Source organism: Monodelphis domestica, chromosome 3 (genome assembly GCF_027887165.1).
Source record: "Monodelphis domestica isolate mMonDom1 chromosome 3, mMonDom1.pri, whole genome shotgun sequence".
Taxonomy (NCBI): domain Eukaryota; kingdom Metazoa; phylum Chordata; class Mammalia; order Didelphimorphia; family Didelphidae; genus Monodelphis; species Monodelphis domestica.
Window position 1 is genome coordinate 437434414 of NC_077229.1, and position 25291 is coordinate 437459704.

Sequence of the window (25291 nt, forward strand, 5' to 3'; positions counted from 1 at the left end):
AAAGGGAGAGAGGGAGAGAGGGAGAGAGGGAGAGAGGGAGAGAGGGAGAGAGGAGAGAAGGAGAGAAGGAGAGAAGGAGAGAAGGAGAGAAGGAGAGAAGGAGAGAAGGAGAGAAGGAGAGAAGGAGAGAAGGAGAGAAGGAGAGAAGAGAGAAAGAGAGAAAGAGAGAGAGAAGAGAGAGAGAAGGAGAGAGAGAGAAGGAGAGAAGGAGAGAAGGAGAGAAAGAGAGAAAGAGAGAGAAGAGAGGAGAGAGAGAAAGAGAGAAAGAGAGAAAGAGAGAGGGAGAGAGGAGAGAGGGAGAGAGGAGAGAGGAGAGAGGGAGAGAGGGAGAGAGGGAGAGAGGGAGAGAGGGAGAGAGGGAGAGAGGGAGAGAGGGAGAGAGGGAGAGAGGGAGAGAGGGAGAGAGGGAGAGAGGGAGAGAGGGAGAGAGGGAGAGAGGGAGAACTTATTCTCAGGAAGATAAAACCATTGGCTGTAGAAGATAATGTTCATAACAAATGCACAAAGAGAAAGTGTTTCCTCCCCAAACTGTATCAGAGCCTGGGAAATCCAAAGTGCCTCTTCATATTAGGACCTGCTCCGTTTTTTTCTTTCTAGCCACATCCCACATCCCCACTAGCAAGTTCATAAATCTCATTCGAATGTTATGAGTACTTAACTGCTTATTCAGGGAGTAAAGCCTCAAGCTGGTCTCCAGGTGAGTTGCACAAGTTACTCAAATCAGGCTTCTGTCTGTGTCTGAAACTACACAGTATACAGGAAGAGCAGGTTGCTTAATCTCGAAATTTGGAGCCAACCCTGTTCTAAATTCAGGAGAGGGCACTAGCTCCCACACAGCTCACCTGGTAGATTAAACCCTTGGACTTGCCCCTCCCAGTTCTGACAACGTGATTTGTTGAGGAGTGTGGCTGATCTCTGCTGAGCTCTCCCCAGCTGTGACTCCCATGAGGCCCTCTCTCTGATGTTTTCATCCTTTCTCAGTGGTTTCTAAACTGCTACACTATGTCCTACCCTCAACCTCCTTCGGGATGAGCCTCAAGGTCAAAATGCAATTTTGGAACAGCAAGAGGATACATAGTCCAAAGAACCTGGAAAGAAATTGACTTCATGCACATCTTTTTTTCTTCTTGGCTTTGAGAAGTCATATTTTTACATAAAACATTCTTGAATTACAATAGAGCCACAACAACTACACACTACATTTCAGTTTAATACAAAATAAACTGTGTTTCCACAGTAAGATTAAAAAGACTAAAGTTAAACATGATGGAGATGGCCAGGGTTCCCCCCCCCCCAATATTCAAACTAGAACAATGAGAAATTATATGCTTGGGAGAAGTGGATATAAGAAGCTATAAGCAAAGAGGAGCGGCAAGTATACTGAATTTGGAATCAAAGGACAGGAGTTCAAATCTTGGCTAATGAGCTGTATGGTCTTAGGCAAATCCCTTAACTTTTCTGAGCCCCAAGTTTTTTATCTACAAAATGGAAAATTTATATCAGATAATATCTATGGGTTTTTTTCCAAATTTCAATCTAGAATTCTAAAGTAAAATTGTAAGTATCATGGAAAATTATTAAATAGGTTGTCTTCAATTAGAAATTCACTGAAAACTTTGTTCTTTTTCATGTTTTCTAAAAACACCTAAAAATATCTTGAAGGTTCCTTCTAGCTCTAAAGGTATGGTCCTATAATAACAACACAAAATGGTGAACAATTTCTAGCCAGTTTCTAAACTGTTTGCAAATTGGCAGTATATAGAGACCCATTTACCTGTTGATTACAACAGATAAAAAATATGGAAATTTTTAACATATACATTTAACTGATATCCACATGGAACTTCCTATGACAGCAAATAAGGTGTGGGGTGAAATCAATTTTATTCAAATGGATAATTCTATTCTATACTTCCTGAATAGACAATGTAGTAAACTCTCAACTTCTAAGTTTTATCTTTGCCAGATCCAAAGGATAGGATCTTTAGGTAGTCAAACAGCACTGTCATTCTCGATCACCGAGAGACTACTACTACAAACAGCACTGTGTTCAGACTGAATGACAACAACTGAGATTAATTCCTGAAAGGGTATGATATCTAGTTTCTTTCTTTCTTTTTTTTTTTAAACCCTTACCTTCCATCTTGAAGTCAATACTGTGTATTGGCTCCAAGGCAGAAGAGTGGTAAGGGCTAGGCAATGGGGGTTAAGTGACTTGCCCAGGGTCACACAGCTGGGAAGTGGCTGAGGCTACATTTGAATCCAGGACCTCCCACCTCTATGCTTGGCTCTCAATCCACTGAGTACCCAGCTGTCCCCTGATATCTAGTTTCTTGAGCCACTAAGTGCCACTATTTATGAGGCATAGATTATCATCATTAGCAATAATAAAGACGGTGATTCAAAGAATAGCAATGAATGTCAGGTCAGAAGCGCAATAACCAGGCACTCTATAGAATGTAGCCAATCCAGCCACTTCCTATAAACAAAAACTGGGTAAAAAAAAAATTAAGGGACAGATGGCAATAAGATAAAAAGCTGATGGTAGAGAAAAGCAGCAGCAACATAAGGGCACAGTGAAGGACCAGCCTCAAGTAATTCAGCCTAACTTGGGAACATTAAGAAAATCCAGTGGAAGGGACAGTTAAGCAGTGGAAAGAGCACCAGGTCTGATGTCTAGAGGTCATGGGTTCAAATCTGATCTCAGATACTTCCTAACTGTATGTGATCCTGGGCAAGTCACTTCACTCTGACTGCCTAGCCCTCTTCTTTGGTCCCAAAATTAATGCTTAGTATTGATTCTAAGACAGAAGGAAGGCAGGAAGGAAAGATCCAGTGGGATAAAGAATTTTTTAAATGTCCAGACTCTTTGATCCAGAGATTCCGTTGCTAAACAATGGAATGGACAACTCAAAGACACAAAGGTCCCATACATACTGAAATATTTATGGTAGCATTTTTTGAAGTAGCAGAATAATGGAAACCAAGTAGATGCCTCTCAACAAGAAAATGATTAAACAGGTTATGGCATATGAATGTAATGGAACATTATTGAGCCACAACTACAAATATAAAGAATATAGAAAGATCACAGTAAGATTTGTATGAATGTTTGAAAAGTGAAGTAAGTAGAATGTTGGAAACTATATAAGCAACAACTATAACAATATAAAGGAAAGAGCAAAAAAAAAAATTGAATACCATAGTCAAAATGACTGAGGTTAGCCTGAAGAAGAGAATATAACTAAGCTTCCTTCTTTTGCAGAGGTGGGTAACTATCAGTGGGAAACGTATAAAACAATATCAGACCTGACTGAAGTGTTAATTCTGCTAAAATGTCTTTTTCCTCTTTCATTTTTTTTGTCATAAATCTATCTGGTTTTTCAGGTGGAAGGATGGGAGGGGAGGTGGAATATAAAGAGGAATGAAGGTGATGTAAAAATAAAAAATCAATTAAAAAAACTCAAAATAAAGCCCAGGGATAGAGAAATGGTGAAATGATATTTGGGGTTGATCTTTTTTAGCAAAGCCAACAATCTAATCCTTGAGGCCAAAGTGGCAGAGCCAGAACCAGCCACTGTCAAACTGAGGACAGCTCCAACAGGCCACACCTGCTCACGTGCAGCCAGGAAATTCTATTACTGAAACCCAGTTCTTTAATTACATTTAGCACTGAGCACACCCTGAAAATAGATTATTTTTTTTCTGAGTTGCATCACTGCTGATGAATTTCACAAACACTCTGACCACTCTTCCTTGAAAGCTTTCCATTTCCAAGCAAAAGACCACAGAATGTAAGATCACACATCACAGGGCTGAATGGGACCCTCCAACATCACTTGATCCATTCCTATCCTTTTCCCCATCCCTATGAAACTTGGGCCAAAGAGACATTAAGGGCCTTGTCCAATATCACAGATGTAATTAAGGGCCAGAAGTAGAACTGGAACCCAGTCTTCTGATACCAGTGACACTCACCATTCCCCTGTTCCACACTGCCTCCCAGGAGGCAGATCTATGCTTCAGGAACACGACAATGGATACAACCCAGAAGCGTCTCAATATTCTACTTCACTTTTTATTATAAATCCTTAAACATAAACAATCCAAAAGATGCTTTTGAGGGGAAGTACAAATATCCAAAATCATTGTCAAGTTCTTAAAGTGACCCGGCACTCATGGCAAACAGTGGGGTAGACCCTGATGTGTGTCTTTAACTTTCCACCTCTACACAGCAGAGCCATCATTCCCAATTTCCCAAACTGCCATAGCAAAACATTGGGCAGCCCCATAGTCATTTCTAATCCCCAGCACAGAAGCAAGATTGTGCTTCCAAGCAGCCTACACCCTGGATCCCAGTCATTCTCTGACTATTTTCAAGCCCTGACACAATCACCTCCTCTCCTCCAGGACTTGACACCAAGGTATATTCGCACCCGGTTGGCTCTGAAATGCAAAAAGCTAGCAAGGTCCCTGCCGGACTCTCCCAGCTCCCAGCTGATCAGCAGCAAAGCTAATCGACAGCCCAACAGTGCCTGCACTTCATTTAGCATTTGCCAACTTGCTGTAAATCTTAACTTTGATACTACATATGTGTTCAAGAAGAAGAAAAAATAGGGCAAAGAAAACTTACTTGTCATTTGGTTTGTGAATGAATAACTGACTGACTTGCACACTCTTCATCTGGCTTTGTAAAGGTGAGTGCCGGCACAATTCGATTTAAAGCTTGGTGTTCCAGGTGGCTAATACATCCTCCATTTCCCATATTCCTCCACGCAACTCCGCGCCCCACCACACACACCTCACAACTCTTCACCTTCTATACACTCTCTGCTATCACTCCACACACATGCACACCCCATACCTGCTGCCTGAGTCTGACAGGTGAGTGTCCTCTGTTTCCCACGAGCAACCACTTGAGAAGAGCAGGTCCCAAAGTTGATTTCTCTTCTTCCCCCTCTCCCTTCAGCAATTAAAACTCCATGCTTACTTACTCTCAAGAAAAATGTAAACCATGCCAGTGAGCCACTCCGGACTTCCTGTCAGCTATCCATGCTTCTAGTGAACACAAGAAAAGATTCTTCGCCAGTCAGTCCGTCCCTCCCTCCTTCCACCCTCCTCCTTCACCTCCTGGACTTGGAGCCCCACCCACAGCACTCAGATCATTTTTCATTTATGACTGCTTCCAGCTAAACTGTGTTCCGTAAGAGAATTAGCCAGCCTTGGCTCAGCCGGCTCTTGGAACCACGCTGCTAATAATTGCTCTAATTCACAGGGAGTGCAGGGGAAACAAGTACATCCTGGTAGGGGGAACCCATCTTAGCAAGCATGCTGCGGCGATTCCATCTGCAAAGGACTCCCACCTTTGCAGTCAAGCCAAAAGCACTCAGTCGGGACCATCCTCACTAAGACCAACACCATGGTTTAAATTACAAAGTGACTTCACATGCTTATATCATGTGAGCCTCACAGAAACTCGGGGAGGTGACCAACACAAGTACTATCATTCCCATTTTACAGATGAGGAAACAGAGGTTCAGACAGGTGACCAAAATCATACATTAGCAAACAGCAGAGCTGGAGTTCAAACCAAGTTCCTCTGACTCTTAAGTTCCAGGATTTTCTACCATCTTACACTCCCTACTAAAAAGAATCTCAGATCTGGAAAGGACCTCAGAAGCCATCTAGTCTAACCTACAACCCATTAGAATTCTTTCTAGGGGCATCAAAGTGGCACAGTGGATCAAAAGGACCTGGGTTCAAATTCACCTCAGACACATTCTATGACCCTGTCAAGTCATTTAGCCTAACCCTCACTGCTCTTCTGCTTTAGAACTGATAGTATTGATTCTAAGATGGAAGGGAAGAGTATTAAAAGAAATCACTGGTTCAAATCTGGTCTCAGACATTTCCAAGTAGTGTGACCTTGGGCAAGTCACTTAACCCCATTTGCCTAGTCCCTCCCCCACTATCTTAACAGTTGTTACTAAGTCAAAAAGTAAAGATTTGAATTTTTTTAATTTAAGAATCGTTTCTATACCATCTATGACAACTGACCATCTAAGTTTCTACCTGAAGACTGCTACATTTCAAAATAGCCCTTCCTTCATTTGGACAGCTCTGGTTGTCATCCATAAATCTAGTCTGAAGACATTTGATCCAACACATGCAGGAAAAAGAAATGTGAATTCAGAAGGATGTTTTATTAGATGGAAAGTTTCTTTATTGGATCCCTTGTAGTGAAATGAGATCATGCTGGATTACATGATAATCACAACCAGGAACTCATGGGAAAGAGATTTAAATAGTGAAGGTTGGTTATTTTTCATGCAATCAACTAGCAGAAAAACAAAGAACAAAATCAATTCTTTTCTTTTTATAAAAACTATAGGTTAACAAAAAATTGGGAGCTGGACAATGCTTTAGAGATAATCTCTTTTTTAAAAAACAGTCCTTTTTTTAATTAAGACAGACTTAAAGAGTATAAAGCAATTTGCTCAGTCATATACCTACTAGGACTCAAACCCAGGGTTTCTGATTCCAAATCTTATGTCTTTTCTGCTACAATGTGTCACACTTTTATTAACAGATTATTATAATTCATTCACCACATTCCAGAATCCAAACTTTTTTTCCCTATTGTTATTGTTCAGTCATGTCTGGCCCTTCCTGATACCATCTGGTGTTTTCTTGGCAAATTTACTAGAGTAGTTTGCCATTTCCTTCTGTAGCTCATTTTACAGAGGAGGGAACTGAGGCAAAGAGGGTTAAGTGATTTGCCCAAGGCTAAATAGGTAGTTTTCTGAGGGCAGATTTGAACTCAGCTCTCCCTAACTCCAGGCCTGTCACTCTATCCACTGAGCAACCTGGCTGCCCTAGTAACAATAATGTTGACTAATAATTTAAAGTGTCTCATCAATTTCCTTGTAATAATAACACTAGCTCATATTTATTAAGAAACTATTATTATGGGCCAGGCACTGTGCTAAGCACAATATAAACAGTACCTCATTTGATCTGAGAGTTTGATACTATTATTATCCCCATTTTATAGATGGGGAAACTGAGGCAAGCAGGGTTAAGTGACTTGCCCAGGGTAATACAGCCAGTAAGTGTCCGCAGGTGAATTTGAACTCTGGTCTTTTTTTTTACTTTAGGCCCAGTGCTCTATTTATTGCGCCATCTAGCTGACCCTAAACTTTTTCATGCCTTCACAGAATGTTAGCATTTCTAAGGAACCCAGGAATCATCTACTCTAATCTCCTCATTTTAAAAATGATAAATCTGAGGCCTCTCTAACAGTCACCCCTATAGGGGTCATCCAGTTCTAATAGCAGAGTTCTTTCCACTAGCGCATACTGCCTCTTCTTTAGTCCTAAGTTCCTACCAAAGTGGAGAAGTGGCAAAGACAAGCAGTTTCTTCCACCAAGGAGTTTCATGCCCTGCTCAAATGTCAACAATCACAAAGGTGCTGCAATTTGACCCTAGAGAATAGTTAGTGACCAGGGAACAGTACATTTTAAAAAATAGGCTTCCAGAAACCAACATATACACACGTCATCCTGCTTCCATTTAAGCCTGAATGAAAGTAAAAATAGCACAAACAGAAATCCAAAGGGGACTTTGCATGTTCACTCAGGAACATGTGCTTCCAAAACCATGGTTCTTCCACCAAGTGTTTACGTAAGTAGAGCACAGAGTAGCAAAATCAGAGGTAAGAGTGGCTTCACATGATTGACAAATCTTATTAGCTACTGTGTATATTGGGAACAAAAGACCCAAGTTCCTCCACATCGTCTTTTAAGTCCCCATTTCCACAATGACCAGAAGAGTACCAATTTGCCCATTAGTGTTGAAAAAAATAATTTTAAATCACATAAAAGTAACCACTTTCCCATTTTTATCTCTTATTCTTTACAATATACCTAGACCTTCTCTATGAATCCCATTGAAATATCCTGGTTCCACAAAAATTAAGTCATTTCCCCAATTGATAAATGGGTAAGGAACATGAATAGACAATTTTCAGATAAAGAAATCAAAACTATTAATAAGCACATGAAAAAGTGCTCCACATCTCTTATAATCAGAGAGATGAAAATCAAAACAACTCTGAGGTATCACCTCACACCTAGCAGATTGGCTAACATGTCAGCAATAGAAAGTAATGAATCAGGGGATGTGGCAAAGTGGGGACATTAATTCATTGCTGGTGGAGTTGTGAATTGTACCAAACATTCTGCAGGGCAAATTAGAACTGTGCCCAAAGGTCTCTAAAAGCCTGTCTGCCCTTTGATCCAACCATAGCACTGCTGGGTTTGTACCCCCAAAGAGACAATAAGGAAAAAGACATACAAAACGCTCTTTGTGGTGGCCAAAAATCAGAAAATGAGGGGATGCCCTTCAATTGGGGAGTGGCTGAACAAATTGTGGTATATGTTGGTGATGGAATACTATTGTGCTCAAAGGAATAATGAACAGGAGGAATTCCATGGGAACTGGAACAACCTCCAGGAAGTGATGCAGAGTGAGAGGATCAGAACCAGGAGAACATTGTACACAGAGACTGATACACTGTGGTACAATCAAATGTAATGGACTTCTCTACTAGAAGGAATGCAACGATCCAGAACTATTCAGAGGGACTTATGAGAAAGAACCCTATCCACATCCATAGGAAGAACTGTGAGAAAAGAAACAGAAGAAAAACAACTGCTTGATCACTTAGGCCAATGAGGATGTGATTGGGGATGTAGACTCTAAAAGAGCACCCTAGTGCAATTATTGATAATATCGAAATGGGTCTTGATCAATAACACATGTTAAACCCAGTAGAACTGTGCATCAGATAGGGGAGGGAGTGGGGGGGGAGGGAAGGGAAAGAACAGGAGTTTTGTAACCATGGAAAAATATTATAAATCATCTAATTAAGTAAAATTTTCAAAAGAAAAGAAATACTCTGATTCCAAACTATCAATTGGAGTTCTGTCCTTTTTCAATTTCTCTTTCTATTTGGTGGACATAAGACAAGACTTTCAATGGACCTTATTTATCAGCACTTGCTGAAGCAAGTTGAATCCTCTTCACCAGAGGGCTTGGAATGTCTCACAAAGAGGAAATTCCACAGATTTTCACACCCGCCAAAAATGCAGAACGAATAGACTGAATAAATTACAAGAGTTGTTTTCCTCTCTTAGCCCCGTTTCCACTTGCCCAGGTTAACCTAGTTGCCTTCCATTTCTCTGAAATATCAACAGATGTGGGATTCACGTGTATAGGGGAACCACCTTTCCCAACAAGAGAACTCGTGCAACTCAGTAAAGTCACATTGTATTATTAAGCAGATACCTCAGAGACCGAGGAAGAGGGCCCATATGTACAAAAATACGGACTAAAAAGCAGCATCTTTCCTAGTAGTAACGACTGGAAAGAATGAGATTACCCATTGATTGGAAGAAGGCTGAAAAAAAATTGTGGTGTAGGATTTGAACTGTAAGAAATGATGAATGTGGAGAATTCAGAGAAACTAGTATGAGTTCATGCAAGACCTCATAAGACTTTCATAAACTGATATGCAGGACAAAATTAGAATAGGGAAGCATTTTATTGGATGATCACAATACTGTAAAAGAAAACGCCACTGAGAGATTTCAGAACTCTGATCAAAGCAATGAGCAGCCATGACTTCAGAAGAATGATGTTAAGCATGCCTCCCAGGTCTCAGGAGAGAGATGGTAGAATAGAGGTGCTGAATGAATAGACCAGATTGATCAGGTGATGATTTGTTTGGCTTGGCTATATTTGTTACAAAGAAGAATCATAGAAAGGGGGAGGGAGAGGATAAATTATGGTGGATGACACTGATATTTTTTTAAAAAGAACCAATGAAACATTTTAAAAGATTTTTTGCTGCTTAGCATCAACTGCTTTCCACAGACCTCAACGAGCTTTGCAGGAATAACAACAATTTCATACATTATCCCCAAAGGAGAATACAAGTAGCCTCCATTTTATTTATTAAGCAACTGAAACAGAGGGACAAAGTTAGTGTTATATAAGCCTTATTTTTTCTGACCAGCTAGAAGAGGGAACGAAGATAATGTTAAATGTTGTTCCTAAACCTAGAATTCAGTTCAATAGAGCAACCCATATTTTCTACACTCCTCTGGGAGCCAAGACATTCAACATCGTTCTCTTCCTTGAACCTAGAACACTGATCTTTGCTAGCATTTGGACCTGGAGAGAAAGAAATTGATGCTGTGAAAAAATATTTTGAAAGGAAGGAGATTGTAGACCTCAGCCAAACTAGCATCCTAATTAAAGGCAGTTTACCTTTAAAATATTCCCTCTAATGTTAGCTTACTAAGGTATTCTGTCATCAATTGATTAGGTGACTTTAAGCAAATTATCTCACCTCTCTGTTCCAGTTCACTCATCAGTCAGGTAATGGCCACTGTCTTGCTTCATAAAATCATAAATTTAGATCTTGAAGCAAAATTAGAGGTCATTTAGGCCCACACTCATTTTCTAGAGGTAGAGTTTGATGCCCAGAGGAGTTAAGGCATTTACTCAAGGTCACACAGATAAGTCATAAAATTGGGATTTGAACTCATTTCTCCGTTTCTATTTCTTTCTTCTTCTTTTTTTAACCCTCACCTTCCATCTTAGAATCAACACTGTGTATTGGTTCTAAGGTAGAAGAATGATAAGGGCTAGGCAATGGGGGTCAAGTGACTTGCCCAGGGTTACTCAGCTGGGAAGTGTTTGAGGCCAGATTTGAACTAGGATTTCCCATCTCTAGGACTGGCTTTCAATCCACTGAGCCACCCAGCTTCCCCCTCCTGGATTCTATTTCAAGATCATAAGAGTTTCAAAACTATGGATCTCCTCCGAAGCAGCAAGTACCACATTCAAAGAGATATAAGATGTAGGCACGAAAGAGTCCTTAGGGATGATCTCATTCAACAATATCACTTTACAGATGAAAATGCTTCAATGCAAAGAATTTAAGTGATTTATCCAGAACACAAGGATAAAAAATAGCAATCAGGATCTGAACATGGGACCTACACCTTCAAATACAACATCCTTTCCCCTTACACAATAGATCCATTTCTATTTTTCAAGATAAAAAGATTTCAATTTAGTTAAAAGAGAACAGCATTTGAAATCAAGATGCCCCAGATTTGAAACTCAGCTTTGCCATAACCTGAGTGGTCACCTTTGGCAAAAAACCTCTTTGGGTCTCAATTTCCATATTTAAGCAATGAACAGACTGGACTAAATGACCTTTGAAGTTCCTTCCAATTCCAAATCTGTCATCATAAATATATGATGTGAGATCAAAACGTATAAACTCTCAATGGAGAAAATTCTAGAATGAGAAATATATGCTGTAATTGCTAATGATAAACACGCTGATGATTGTTGTCTTTGAATCCACATCCATTACTGGGTCAGTCTAAAAGCTCCACGTCAATCTTGCCCAGAACAAGAGCAAGTCATTTAAGAAATAGGAGGGTTAGACTGAACGATTACTGACGTGACTTCCTGCTCAAATTTCCACAACTCTAACATAATATTCCCATGTGTAATGAGGAGCCAATGAGCTCAGTATTTTGTATTTAAGGTATTGGACAAGGCAAGAGGTGGCAGAAGCAATGAACCACATTGCCCCATATTGGTTATTTCCCCTTTCTTTTATTCCCCAAGTTCTATTCACCAGTAGTGACCTGGTGACTCATGTTAGGATTCAGATACAGTAATGACTACTCCGTGAGCAAACGCTGAAGAATGGCATAGAGGGCATCCAAAGCATGACAAAGACTTTATGGAGCAACAGGTGAGCAATTGTAACTGGAAGTAAGCGAGTTCAGCCCTGAGAGAAGATGGAGCCCAAGTTTTTTGGCCAGCTTTACCTCTGACCCAGGTTCTTTAGACTAGGGTAAATCAACCAACCAACCAACCAACCAGGCAGCCGGTCTCTTAACCATCCATTTTCTAGCCACAAAATGGAGAGAAGGCTGCTTGCTATGGGATAAGATTCATAAAGTTACTTGGGAGCCTCAGGAGAAAGAACTAAAGTTTCATGCTTCCTCCCATGATCTCCACCACCCACAGTCAGCAAATGGCCAAAAACAACTCAGAAAAATTTTGAAAAGCAAACAAGGTGCTCAGTTTGTTCCCAGATTTGATGATGGAAGATGATGATAGGCAAAGACAAGGGAAACACCCTTTGGGCTTGTGCAAGCAGGGAGAGCTCAGGACTGCAAATTAGGAGATGGGGCTCCCTTCCAAGTCCTGCCATCAACACACAGACTCAGATGTAATAAACGCCCTTTAGAAAGCACAAGCTGAAAAAGCACTTCTGGTCCCTCTGAATTCACAACTTTCTGTCTCTCTTTGTGCAGCATCACCCTCACTTGGCAGGATGCAGTCTAAAGGCCTTCATTTGAAAGCTTTTCTTGACTATTCTTGCCCACAGTGATTCATCCCTTTTCTCTAAACCTTAACAACACCTCTTGTCCAGACCATTCATTTGGTCACTTAATCAAGGACTGCCTCAAAATGTTACTTAATTGTTTCATAGGAGCAAGTCTAAGCTTCCCAAGAAAGGGGTTAACTAACTCCTAGAAAGTAGGGGCAACTTCTTGGGCTCCTTTGTAAAGATCTCTTATCTAGGGCAGTCAGATTACACAGGGCATGCTCAAGAAATACTTGGTGAATGAACCTAATTGATAATGCACTTTTTTCAAAAGATCCAGGTATTCCTGGTGCAATTGAACCCCATTACATAGTCTTCTAGTTTTGTAGCCATCTCGTTTCTTGTTCTTTGTTTTTTCTTTTGAATTCCTTCTTCTGACAAAGAGTATTTTCTGTATCTTCCCTTCAGACCTATCTATCCCCCAATCTCCAAAACCTTCCCTAGACCCCATTTTCTTCCTTCCCTAATCTTTATTTAAGCCATTCCTTTGGCTTTAACTACTGTTGGTATGCAAAAGACTAACTTAGATCTCTTTCTAGTCAAGTCCCAAGTCGATAGAGCTCCAAATGACCACTCTACTTTTATATTTCAACTCACTTTTCCCTGACCACAAATGAGATATAAGCTACTCAATTTTCTTCCAAAAGGAAGCCACTTTCAAGAAATGGCCTTGGCCTTAGGAAGGCTTAGATTCTAGTCTTCTCTTTGATACACTCTAGTGTGTGACCCTTGAAAAGTTCCTTACCTTCTCAGGATCTGAGGAATCTCTCTAAATCCACATGTTGTAGAACAAGTGGAAATCTACATCAGGAGAGGGCATTTCCTGTGTGAATGAAATCATAAGTCCTGTCCAGAATTTCTTTTTTTTTTTAAAGAAGCAACCTTAAAGGAGAACTGAGAAACTGGCAAGAGGTATAAATTGTCTTATCAATTAATATCCAATCCTCCCTCTGCCTCAATCTGAAATTGTGAGGCTTAGAACTACCTAATGAATAGTTCAGGAAAGTTCCTAGAGAATGGCAGAGGATGTCAAGATCAAGCAGAGTATAAGGCTTGAATCCTATTTCGACTGAGTCTCCTTGCAGCTTCAGATTAATAATGGGACTTGGGTTAGCATGCTTATAAAAGCAACGTTTCTTTTTTTTTCCTTCTTCTTCTTCCTAGGTACACTTGGAAAAACAAACCCAATCACAGTGCTGATTATCTCAGGAAGAGGGAATTCTAACTTGGGGAAACAGGAAGTCTCAGTTATTTACATTTCAGAACTGCACACCTCGGCACATTCCTTGGGAGAACACTGGAAAAGACCCCAGCCCTCACTGAAATTTCCATCCCTTTTCTGAGCCATAGGCTCAGTGAGCCATGCCATAGCACATTCATAGTTGGCACAGCCTAAGGACAGAGTGCCAGCCCTCTTAGTTGGGAGAGAAGTTCCATGTTCCCACAGTTAGCCCCTTCACCATGATCTTATTGTCCACTTTTCCCAGATATGCACAAGCTTCATTTCTCCAATTAATGCAAGCCCCATCAGCAAGTGAATTCACTTTGGGGAATCCTGTCATGGGACATAATATGATCTCCAAAGGTCAGATTTTAAGACCTGGTACTAATTCATATCTGACTGGCTGAAGAGGGCAGGAACATGAATGAATGATAAAGAATTTATTAAGTATTTACTAGGGGCCAGGCACTAGTCTAAGGGTTGAGGATACAAACAGAAGCAAGCCAGACAGTCCCTGCCTTCAAAGGGCTTATATTCTAATGGGGAAAGGCAATACATAATAGAGAACAGAAAGGGAAAAGAAGGAGGTCATGAGCTACAACGTGACTCAGAAGTGGCTGGAAAGTGACTTTGAGGTTCTACTTCTTGGCAAGATGAGGCAAAAGCTCATCTCTCCAAGCCCAAGAAGCCAAGGGCAGATTCCAGATCATTCCAGTGGAAAAGGGCATATGGAGGCAGCATGGACTGAGAATTGCTTAGGCATTCTCAGTTGTGTCTGACTCTGTGATCCTTTGGGAAGTTTTCTTAGCAAAGATAGATACTGCAGTGATAATTTGACAGATGAGGAAACTGAAGCAAACATGGTTAAGTGATTTGCCCAGGGTCATACAGCTACTAAGTCTCTGCAGCTGGATTTGAACTCAGGAAGTTGTGTCTTTCTACCTCAAGACTGGCACTCTCTCCACCGTGCCACCTACATACAGTGAGAATAGCAAATGATTAACCATCTAAGAAAAACCCCCAAACAATAATGCTAGAAAATAAAAGTCAATGAAATAAGACTTACAAGAAATACAGACCCAGATACACAAAAAGTCTGTTTTATAGCTTAAACAGCTACCAACTGCCCATTCTTCTAGGGACTTTCTAAAAAATAACAATTGCATAAAAGAGAAGCTGTGGACAAAGAGAGCCAGCAGTTTTAGAGAGAAAAGTATTCTTGTTCTAACTGAGCATGCTCATGTCATCTTCCCTGCTGTCCAGTGCACCATGTTATTAGCAAAGGAAAAGCAGAAAGTGTGTCTGACTAAATCATTTATAAATATAACCCATTTTGATAATGGCTTCTCATCCATGGCTTGTGGATTATCCTGATTCTAAATCCTCTGAGTGATTTCAAGGCAAGCTCTGCCAATCCTTAGCCCTGGGCTCTAGCACCATTTTTTTTTAAATGCAATTTTATCTTCAGTTCCAAATTCTCTCTTTCCTACCTTTCCTTCTTCCACCCAATGAGAAAGCAAGAAGAACAAAATCTGTTCCATATATATATATAGTTAAGCAAAACAAATCCCCACAATAGCCATATCCAAAGGGGGGAGAGGGGAAAGGGAAGAATATTGCAATCTGCATTCCTTAAGTCCATCACCTCTCTATCTGGAGGGGGGTAGTATGTTTCATCATGAGTTCTCTAGTATAATAGTTGGTTCATAGGGTTGATCAGCATTTCTAAGACTTCCAAAGTTGTTTTATCTTCATAGTATTGTTGTTATACTGTATAAATCATTCTCCTGGTTCTACTTCACTCTATCAGTTCATACAAGTCTTCCTAAGTTTCTTCGAAACTCTTCCCTTCATCACTTCTCACTGCATAATAATATTCCATCACTTTGACACACCATAACTTGTCCAGCCACCCAATTAATGGATAACTTCTCAATTTCTAATTTGGGACAGCTAGGTGGTTCAATGGATAGAATGTAAAGCCTGAAATCAGTTGGACCTTGGACACTTCCTAGCTATGTGACCCTGGTTAAGTCACTTAGCCCCAATCAACTACTTCTTAATGCTTTTTCTACCTTGGAATTATATTTGTATTGATTCTTAAAAGGTAAGGGTTATACATTTCCAAAAGGTTTCTAATTGTTTGCCACAATGAAAAGACAAGGTTTAAATATCTGTACATATGGATCTTCTTCTGATCTAAATGGGCTATAGGTATGAGATCACCGAGTCAAAGAGAATGAACAGTTTAACAGCTTGTTGGCATAGTTCTGAATTGTCCAGCATCATTGTTGAAGGAAAATTTCTTCAAAGCAGGGCTCATAAATATTTGTAAATGCTACAGAAGGCCTCTAGAATATGCTGGATGATAAAGCTAACACCAAGCCCTCTAAATCTATTTCTGTAGCTACTTCCAAACATCAGCATTATGGATTACTTCCTCCCCACAGACAAAGATATAGCAAGAATTCCATGATCCTCAATAAAAAAATAAAAATTAAAAAACTTGTAAGATTCAGTTCTCATTTCTTTCTTGTTTCCATTAATGAATTTCTAGACCTTTAATTTTGCCAACTATAATGAGATACAGACACACAGAAAGACAGACCAAGAAAGGAACACCCAAAGAATAAGAAAGAGATACTGTGATATACTGTGATTTTCAACCAATATGAGCTTGGAAAATCAAATAACATTTGTAGGGTTCAGTGTCTTCTCCAAAACGAAAGGGTTGGACTAGATGACCTTTAAGAAGCCTTCTGACTTGAAATCTACTGTCCTTTGGACAACTTTTTTTTTAAGCCCTCACCTTCCATCTTGGAATCAATACTGTGTATTGGCTCCAAGGCAGAAGAGTGGTAAGGGCTAGGCAATGGGAGTCAAGTGACTTGCCAAGGGTCACACAGCTGGGAAGTGTTTGAGGTCACATTTGAACCTTGGATCTCCCGTCTCAAGGCCTGGCTCTCAATGCACTTAGTGATCCAGCTGCTCAACAACTTTTTAATAATAATAGGAACTAGCACAGATATATAGCTTTAAGATTTAAGAAGTGCTTTACAAATAGAATACTAGCAAAAAGACTCCAGGGGGCAGCTGGGTAGCTCAGTGGATTGAGAGTCAGGCCTAGAGATGGGAGGTCCTAGGTTCAAATCTGGCCTCAGACACTTCCCAGCTGTGTGACCCTGGGCAAGTCACTTGACCCCCATTGCCTAGCCCTTACCACTCTTCTGTCTTGGAGCCAATACACAGTATTGACTCCAAGACGGAAGGTAAAGGGTTTAAAAAAAAAAGACTCCAGGAAGTTATCACAAGGATTATTCACTATGATCAGGTGGGATTTATCAATCACCTGCAATGGGGATATGATTGGGGTTTTGGTGTTAAAAGATCACTCTACTGCAGATACAAATAACACAGAAATAGCTTTTAAACAATGATACATGTATAACCCAGTGGAAGTGCTTGCCAGATTCAGGAGAGGGAAGGAAAGAGTGGGGTATTATGAATCATGTAACCATGGAAAATAAATTTTAAGAGGGGAGGTGAAAGTGCTTTAAAAATATTCTTATTTGATCTTCACCTACCCTGGGATGGAGGGCCTATTATTATCCCCACTTTACAGATAGGGAAACTAAGGCAGGTTGCAGTTAAGTGACTTGCCCAGGGTCACACATCTAGCCCATTCCTGAGGCTGGATTTGAACTCAGATCTTCATGATTCCAAGTCCATCACTCTATACACTGAGACACCTAGCTGCCTCCTCCTTGTCAGTGAGTTCTCTAAACTTCACTTGGCTAGTCCCCACAGAAGAGGCATACTGCCCATCACTAGGTTCATAGTGTAAGCATTGCCAGCTTTACAGGAAGGACTTCTCAGAGTTTCCTCCAATGACAGAGTCTTCTGGGATAATACAATAATAAATACTCTTGATGGGAATTGGGAATGTCATCTCAATTTCTATCTTTACTTTCCCCGGTCTTGAGACCCAGCGGGAGATACTGAAGTATGATTAAACTCTCAGACTGAGATTACAAAAATCACTCTTGCAGAGCTGGCAGGTGCCCGATCAGAGTTTTGTCCACCCTCTCCACATCTCCCCAAGCCTTGCTCTTTGAGCCCTCCTGGGTGAGTCAGTTCCATTGCTGCTCATGGATGAAGGGAAGTCACCATAGTGATCCCATCTGTCAGTGCTCAGCACAGAGGCCAAGGCAACCCACTTTATCTGGTCAGCACTAAACCCCACCAGCCTGGCCAGACCAGTTGTGGGGTGTAGCAAGAACACAAAAGTCTGGGTCAGACAGTCAGATCTGGAAAAAATGGTTTTCTGCGGTTATCAGGGCTGAGGGAGCTGGAAGTAGGAGTATGGACGGAGCAATGCATGAAACCACAGGGAGGCTCAGGGGAGAGAATGCCTAGCCACTGGCTGATGGCACTTGGCCCTCTTCAGCAACACTGACTTCCTGGAAATAAAGCTCCATTTACTACCTCAAACTCAGACAGACTAGAAGGAGGCAACAGGGTCACAATGAAGGGAGGGGGGGAGATAAGGCAGGCAACAATACTAATAAAATGGTAAAAGCATCTCACAGCAATGTTTTAAACAATCAAAACAGACTCAGAGACCTAAGGCAGGTAGGAACCTTAGAGGCCACTAGGCTCATTTTACTAGGCAGCCAAGTGGGGCAGTGTGTAGAGTACCAGACTGAATGTCAGGAAGACTCCTCTCCCTGAGTTCAAATCCAGCCTAAGGCACTTCTTAGCTGTGTGATCCTGGAAAGACACTTAACTCCAGTTGCCTCAGTCTCCTCACTTGTAAAATTAAGTTGAAGAAGGAAATGGCAAACCAGTCTAGTGTCTTTGCCAAGAAAACCCCAAATGGGGTCAGGAAGAGCTGGACAGAACTGAACAATAAACCAGGTCTAAGAGAAGTTAAGTGACTTGCCCAGAGGCCATAGCAATGGCAAGGTCAGGATTGAAATCCAGGTTCTCTGACTACAAATACAGCATTCCTCCCACTGCACCACACTGCTCCCTAAAAATGAATGACTAAAGTCAGTTCACAAACAAAGATTAGAACAGGAATTGGGAATGCTTGGGTTTAATCCTGGTTCCATCCTACATGTCTCAGCGCTCTAGGACAGGGATTCTCAAGCTTTTGAAGACCTGGGGCTCTTTGGCAGTATGGTAAAGCCTATTGATCCCTTCTCAGAACCATAACAACTTGTATTTATTCATGGTTTGCAAAAAGCTTTACAAATATTACTTCATTTTTTTTCTCACCACAACTTTAGAACTTTAGGAGATGACCACTATATTACCCCCATTTTACAGATGAAGAGACTGAGGACGAGAGAGGTTAAAAGATTTACCCAGGATTACAGAACAAGTATCTGGGACTGGATTTGAACTCAGACATTCCTGACTTGGTTCGGCATTCTAGCCACAGTGCCACCTAGTGGCACAAAATAAAATACAAACTTTAAATGAATAAAAAAATACAGCACATAGGATTACAAAGGAAAACATTTATATTACAATTATAGTAATGAATATCCATAATTCCAGCTATCTCTTGATGAAGCATGCTGTCCACCTCCTGGAAGAGAGGTAATAGACTCATGGTATAGAATGAGATTTACATTTTGGGGCCATTATCAATGTTTGTTTGACTATGCCTATGTTATAAGGAATTGTTTTGTTTTCCCCCAGGGAGGTGGAGAATAAAGAGAGAAAATAAATTTCTGTTAATTTTTAAAATTCAATAAAAAAATAGAAGACACTATTTTATTCCATTTGCAGAGGTTCGCAAATATGGCACATTGACTCTATTTTTAGACCTTTACAATATATTGATCACTAGATTTTTTTTCTATTTTTATAGGGGGTTTTTGTTGTTTGTTTTAAAAACCCTTGCCTTCCATATTGGAATCAATACTGGGTATTGGTTCCAAGGCAGAAGAGCGGCAAGGGCTAGGCAATGGGGGGTTAAGTGACTTGCTCAGGGTCACACAGCTGGGAAGTATCTGAGACCAGGTTTGAACCCAGGACCTCCTGTCTCTAGGCCTGGCTCTCAATCCATTGATCCACCCAACTATCCCCTAAAGTTTTTTCAAAATGTTCTTTAGAACATTGGATAGCTCTCTGGGAGAGCATAATGGTATAGGATATTAGGGAATTTTTAGTGATGTATTTAAAAAATTAATAAAACTTTATTTTAAAAAAGTTATTCTATATGTACATATGTGTATATACACAAAATATTTTTAACTTATCCACAGACCACAGGCTATGGCCCCTTTTTTTAAGCATCAATTCCACTGAGGATACCTATTATCAAATCACTTTTAGAGGATGAGGGAGAAAATCCAGTTCTTTTAATTTTCAGGCAACATTGTATTTATTCCTGAAAATATGAGAGAACCAGAGGTCAGATCTGTGCTTCAGTAACACCAATTTGACAACTATATTAACTAATTAGAGAAATGAGAAACTAGAGCCAGGAAGACTAATTAGGAGGCTACTACAATAATTCAGGAACAAAGTGATAAAGGCCTGAGCTAAAGTAGTGGTCAGGTGAGTAAAGAAAAAAGGGGAGATTTTCAGGTAGAAAAACAAGACCCAGCAAGTATTTGGAAGATGGGAGTTGAGGAAGGAAAGAGTCAAGGGATGATTCTAAGGTCTCAAAACTTGGCAAACAATTTACTAAATCATCAGCCCAATTAACATGGCAGGAGGGGGGTAATAATAGCAATCAACCTTTGGTTCCTGGTTCAACAACATTTTACCTCCCACATAAAATGCAGTTGTTCTGAGCAGAGAGAAAAGTGGCCATTTCCAAGAAGAATCCCCGTTGTCTCTGCTCTGATCAAGTTATTCTGTTAATATAGACAAATGAACAGGTGATTTGTGTCTCCTCCTCAGCTGTGATATATTGTCATTTTCAGCATCAGTCTCTGAGGCTGCCACATAATGAAATCTATCTCTCAGACCCAAGAGAAAACTTAATAAACTCCTTTAAACTAAGGATTGCTACATTCTTTGTATTTGCATCCTCATACCTAGCATCCAGGTGTTTAACAAATGCTTGCTGATTCACTGATTGATTGACTGATGTAGCCTGGCAATTCCTCCTGCAGGCACTATAGCCACAACCACTGAAGACCTAGAAAAGAAAGTTCTGGCCACCAAAGTCCTTGGCACTATCAAATGGTTCAATGTCAGAAACAGATAGGATTTTATCAGTGTAAATTGCATTAAAGAAGAGGCACTGCCATCCACTTTGTTGTTATACCCTACCCCAGGACTCCATCGAACTTGCAGCTGAAACCTTTTCATATGTGTTTTCTCTGCTAATAGAATAGGAACATCTTGAGAGCAGGAACTGTGTCACTCTTCTCTTTGTATTCCCAGAACACATAACAACACTTTGTACATATTAGGCATTTAATAAATGCTTTATTTATTCATTCATTCATTCAAGAAGACATGAATCCAACACTGGAGTCTCCAGAGACTGGAGGACGAGAGCTCTGACCACACCGGAAATCTTGTTATTTTCTGGACTTGTCTCCTGCCTGTTCCTCTGCTGAGAACAATCTCCACCCTATTCCTTCTCACAAAGCTGAAACTCTGCCCATTCTTCCAGGCCCAACAAAAAGTGTCACCTTCTTCAAAAAAACTAGTCCTGATTCACGCAGCTGAATGAGCCTTAGCTCCCTTTTAAACTGTAGCAATGTCTATTACGGCATCTATGCTATTATCTTGTATTCTAAACATTTCTACCACCAAATCCATCCCTACTACTGAAAGAAAAATTCCTCAAGATCAAGAATTACATCCTATTTTTCATTACACCCCGTCCAGTGTCTCGTACATAAGAGATAGCCAATGAATTTACTGGATTGAATCAATGTCCAAAGAATTAATGTCTGCTCAAAACCAAAACTCAACCCATAGATGCTTAGTGTGGTAATAATAATAATAAGGGACCCAGATTTTGACCTTAAAGGTTTTTAAAGAGCTTCATCTAATTCAATGCTCCCAATACCCTTGGAAGGTAGGGGCTATTATGATTCCCATTTTATGCCTGAGAATACTGAGCCTCAGAGAGGCTGAATGATTGTCCCAGGTTACACAAATGCTATTAAGTGTCAAAAAGCAGGATCTGAACTTAGGTGTCCTCACTGAAAAGCCAGTGGTTTTTCCACTATACCATACTACCTTGGATTTCCTCATTTATAAATGAGGATAGTAATATTTGTAGTGCTTTGCTCAGAAGTTTATGAGGAAGGTCATTTTAAACATTAAAGCACTATAACTAGAAACATCAAATGCTTATTATTGTACAAGGCAGAATAAGATGTAGCCCATATTTCCAACAATAAAATGAGTAATAATGCTAAGAACACTATAATAATGATAGTTAGCACTTACATAACACTTCAAGGTCTATAGGTGCTTTTTATCTCATTTGGTCCTCATAACGATTTTAGAAGATAGGCATTATCATTACCCCCATTTTGCATGTGAGAAAATCAAGTCAGGCATAGTTTAATTGACTTGCCCAAGGTCATACAGCTAGTGTCTGAGGTAATATTTGAACTCAGGTCTTCCTGACTGCAGGTTCAGGGCTCAACCCCCTGTGTTACCTAATAGTCAAAAAGATTATGACCTAGTTGGGACAATAAGACTTCCCACTGCCAACACAGTGTAGTAAAAGAGACCCATCAGTGGAGAGCTAAAGGCAAGTGCTATATAGCAAACCAGGGGAGAGAAAGATTGCTGTTGACTGGTGATAGTCAAGAAAGGCTTCACAAAAGAGAAAGAACTTGATTTAGGCTTTGAAAGAAGTCCTTGGATCTTTGATGGTTCTCCTAATTCGGAAGTCTTCCCCTCTCTGTAATAGCATGGCTGAAATGAAAAAAGATTACATCCTCAGAGGAGGAATTGGAGAAAGTGTAATTTAGCCAACCTTTCAAGACCCCTGGTGACTGGAAGAACATTTGGGATGTGACCAGTTTGCTCGACAGTCAATCCTTATTTTTTTTGAACCCTTACTCTCTGTCTTAGAATCAATACAGTATATCAATTCCAATGGGTGAGGCAATGGGAGTTAAATGTTGTCCAGGGCCACACAACTAGGAAGTATCTATGGTCAGATTTGAACCCATGACCTCCCATCTCTGGACTGATCCCAACATTTAGCCTTGAGTGGCTGCTGTCATGCCAAATTTAGAGTTCTACCCTAGTCAGATGATTTGTGCAGGACAATCAAAATAGAAGTCATTCCACTGAGGGAGAGCACGGTGCAGAAAAAAAGAGCACTGAATTTGGAACCAGAAATGTAGGTTCAAATCCTGATTCTGGCATGACCTTGGGTATGTCCCTTTCCCTGTGAGTTTCAATTCTATTACCTGCAAAAATAGGTTGAAGGTGTGTGAAGGGTCTCTTCCAATACTAAATCCTATGACCTTAAAGAGTTCACCTAAGCAGAAGAAAAACCCCACAAAATCTTCATTTTGCTTTCTTCTTTTTTTTGCTACATTTTTTTAAAATAAAAGAACTGTGACTAATATTTGGCAAAATATGCAAAAGAATGTATAGTTCAAATTACTCCACAGTGACAACCCTTGTGCAGCCAATACTTACTTATTAGCCCATGGCCTTCGGTGAGCACTTAATAAATTCATTCATTCATCCATCCATCCATTCATTCATTCCTTCATTGACCTTAGAAACACTTGCCCCCAATGAGATCATTTCCCTTCAAAACCTATGACCAAACTCTAGCTGGCCAGGATTAGTCACTGAAGGCAGGCCTGATTTGGACTATTAGCTTTAGAAGAACAGGTTCAGGGTTGGAGCAATCTCAGCCTGGAGTTACCCCAATTTGAGAGAGTGTATCACTTAGCAAATGAGGTTGAGCCCAGAAGCTAGAAAATTTAAACTACGTGTGTAACAAAAACAAAAACCCAGGCCCTACCCAAGGAAAAAAATGTGGAATGTGCCACCACCTAACTAACACTGGCACTCTGCCTTATCAGGCAATAGAATTGGGCATAATAGTGAACTCCAAGCTAAATGTAAGTCAAAGGGCCAGCTAGGTAGCACACTAGCTAGAGCAGCAGTTCTGAATTCAGAAGAACCTGGGTTCAAATATGACCTCAGACACTCCCTAGATGGGTGATTCTAGGCAAGTCAGTTAACCCCAGTTGCCTAGCCCTTACCACTCTTCTGCCTTGGAATGGATAGCTTCTAAGACAGAAAGCAAGGGCTTAAATACATATATACATATAAGTCAATTCTGTGACCAGTATCTAAAACAGTGAACCTGATCTCAGGCTGCATTAATAAAAGTTTAGTGTTGGAAATGGGGGAAGTTGTGGTCCTGCTGTTTTCTCCCCCACCCAACACCTGGAATTTTGTGTTCAATTCTGGGTGCCATATTTTTGCAAGCTCTAGATGGTATCTGTTGTTTTATCAACTTTAAAGTACAATGTAAATATTGGCTAACAATAATAATACATTACAGAAGGGCTATTCTTTAAAAGCTCAGACTTGGGAATCAATGCAGATTATTCAAGAAAATGGTGAACATCACTACTACCGGCAAAAATGTCGTGCCTGCCAGGTACCTAGAAAGGCCAAACATGAGGGTTAGAATTCTACACCAAAAGGTTGCTGTTTTCCACAAACCAACAGAAGACAAATGCCTCCACTACAAATACACACCTCAAATCATCCTTGAGAATTCAACACATACATTGACTGGACTCAGAGTCTTATCACAGACAGAACTATTGTTCACAATCAACTGCACATAACAATAATCCATAAAACTTTAAGAGTAGTATTTTTAGAACTCACCACACTGAATGCTCATAACCCCCAAACTATGTGGAATAAAAAGCTTTCAAAATATAGAGATCTAGAGAATAAAAGCAGGGGAACAGAATATGGTACAAATCATTTCAATCCCCATCTGCTTTGAAGTTTTCCTGAAAATGTTTTCAGTAAGTCTAGAGAAAAGAACTTATATTCTAATACATTTATTCATTTACAAAGAACAGTTATTTTATCTACCTTTTGAATAGTCCACAAAACACGAAATACAGGAAGAAAAGCAGCATAGGAACTTGCCCCAGGAAAGTTTCTATCTTACTCCTATCAAATGAGTGGAAAATAGAATATCATCATACAGTCTATTTCATTTATGTTCATTTATCAACTGGAATAGATTTTCTCCAACATGATTTTGAACTTGGAGACTCTGTGACTCTTCATCCTGAGGAAGACAACCAAAGGTCTCAAAGTCAAGCCTTACAAGAACTGGTTGAGGAAATTAGGGATTTTTAGCTCAGAGAAGAGACGATTTGAAGTGGTAGAGGAACATGATAACTACCATGTGGAAAATGAACTGAACTTGTTCTGTTTAGTGTCTCTCTCTGCCCCTCTCTCCCTCCCCTTCTCCTTCCTTCTCTCCCTCCCTTCCTTCTCCTTTCCCTTTCTCTGTCTCCTTTTTCCCCTTCTTTCCTGCCCACACTACTTAGGCTACTAGTGAAACAGTTCAGTCCTAGTATTAGCAC

At 40.3% G+C, this 25291-nt stretch overlaps 1 protein-coding gene across 6 annotated transcripts in view; it reads right to left on the bottom strand.

Moving 5' to 3' along the window:
* PDZD2 (PDZ domain containing 2) overlaps positions 1–25291 on the bottom strand; it is a 514756-nt gene that overhangs the window by 201266 nt on the left and 288199 nt on the right. Inside the window, exons 1-2 of one of the 6 annotated variants that reach the window (XM_056824529.1) lie at positions 22140–24736; positions 4865–5058 (exon numbers count right to left, since the gene is read on the bottom strand). The exons of 3 other annotated variants lie outside the window; for them this stretch is intronic. The gene's annotated coding sequence lies outside the window, so the exon portion shown is untranslated. Of the gene's footprint in view, positions 1–4864; positions 5097–22139; positions 24737–25291 lie in introns of those variants that run through there. 2 more of the 6 variants (XM_056824532.1, XM_007487507.3) reach the window with 2 other exon arrangements.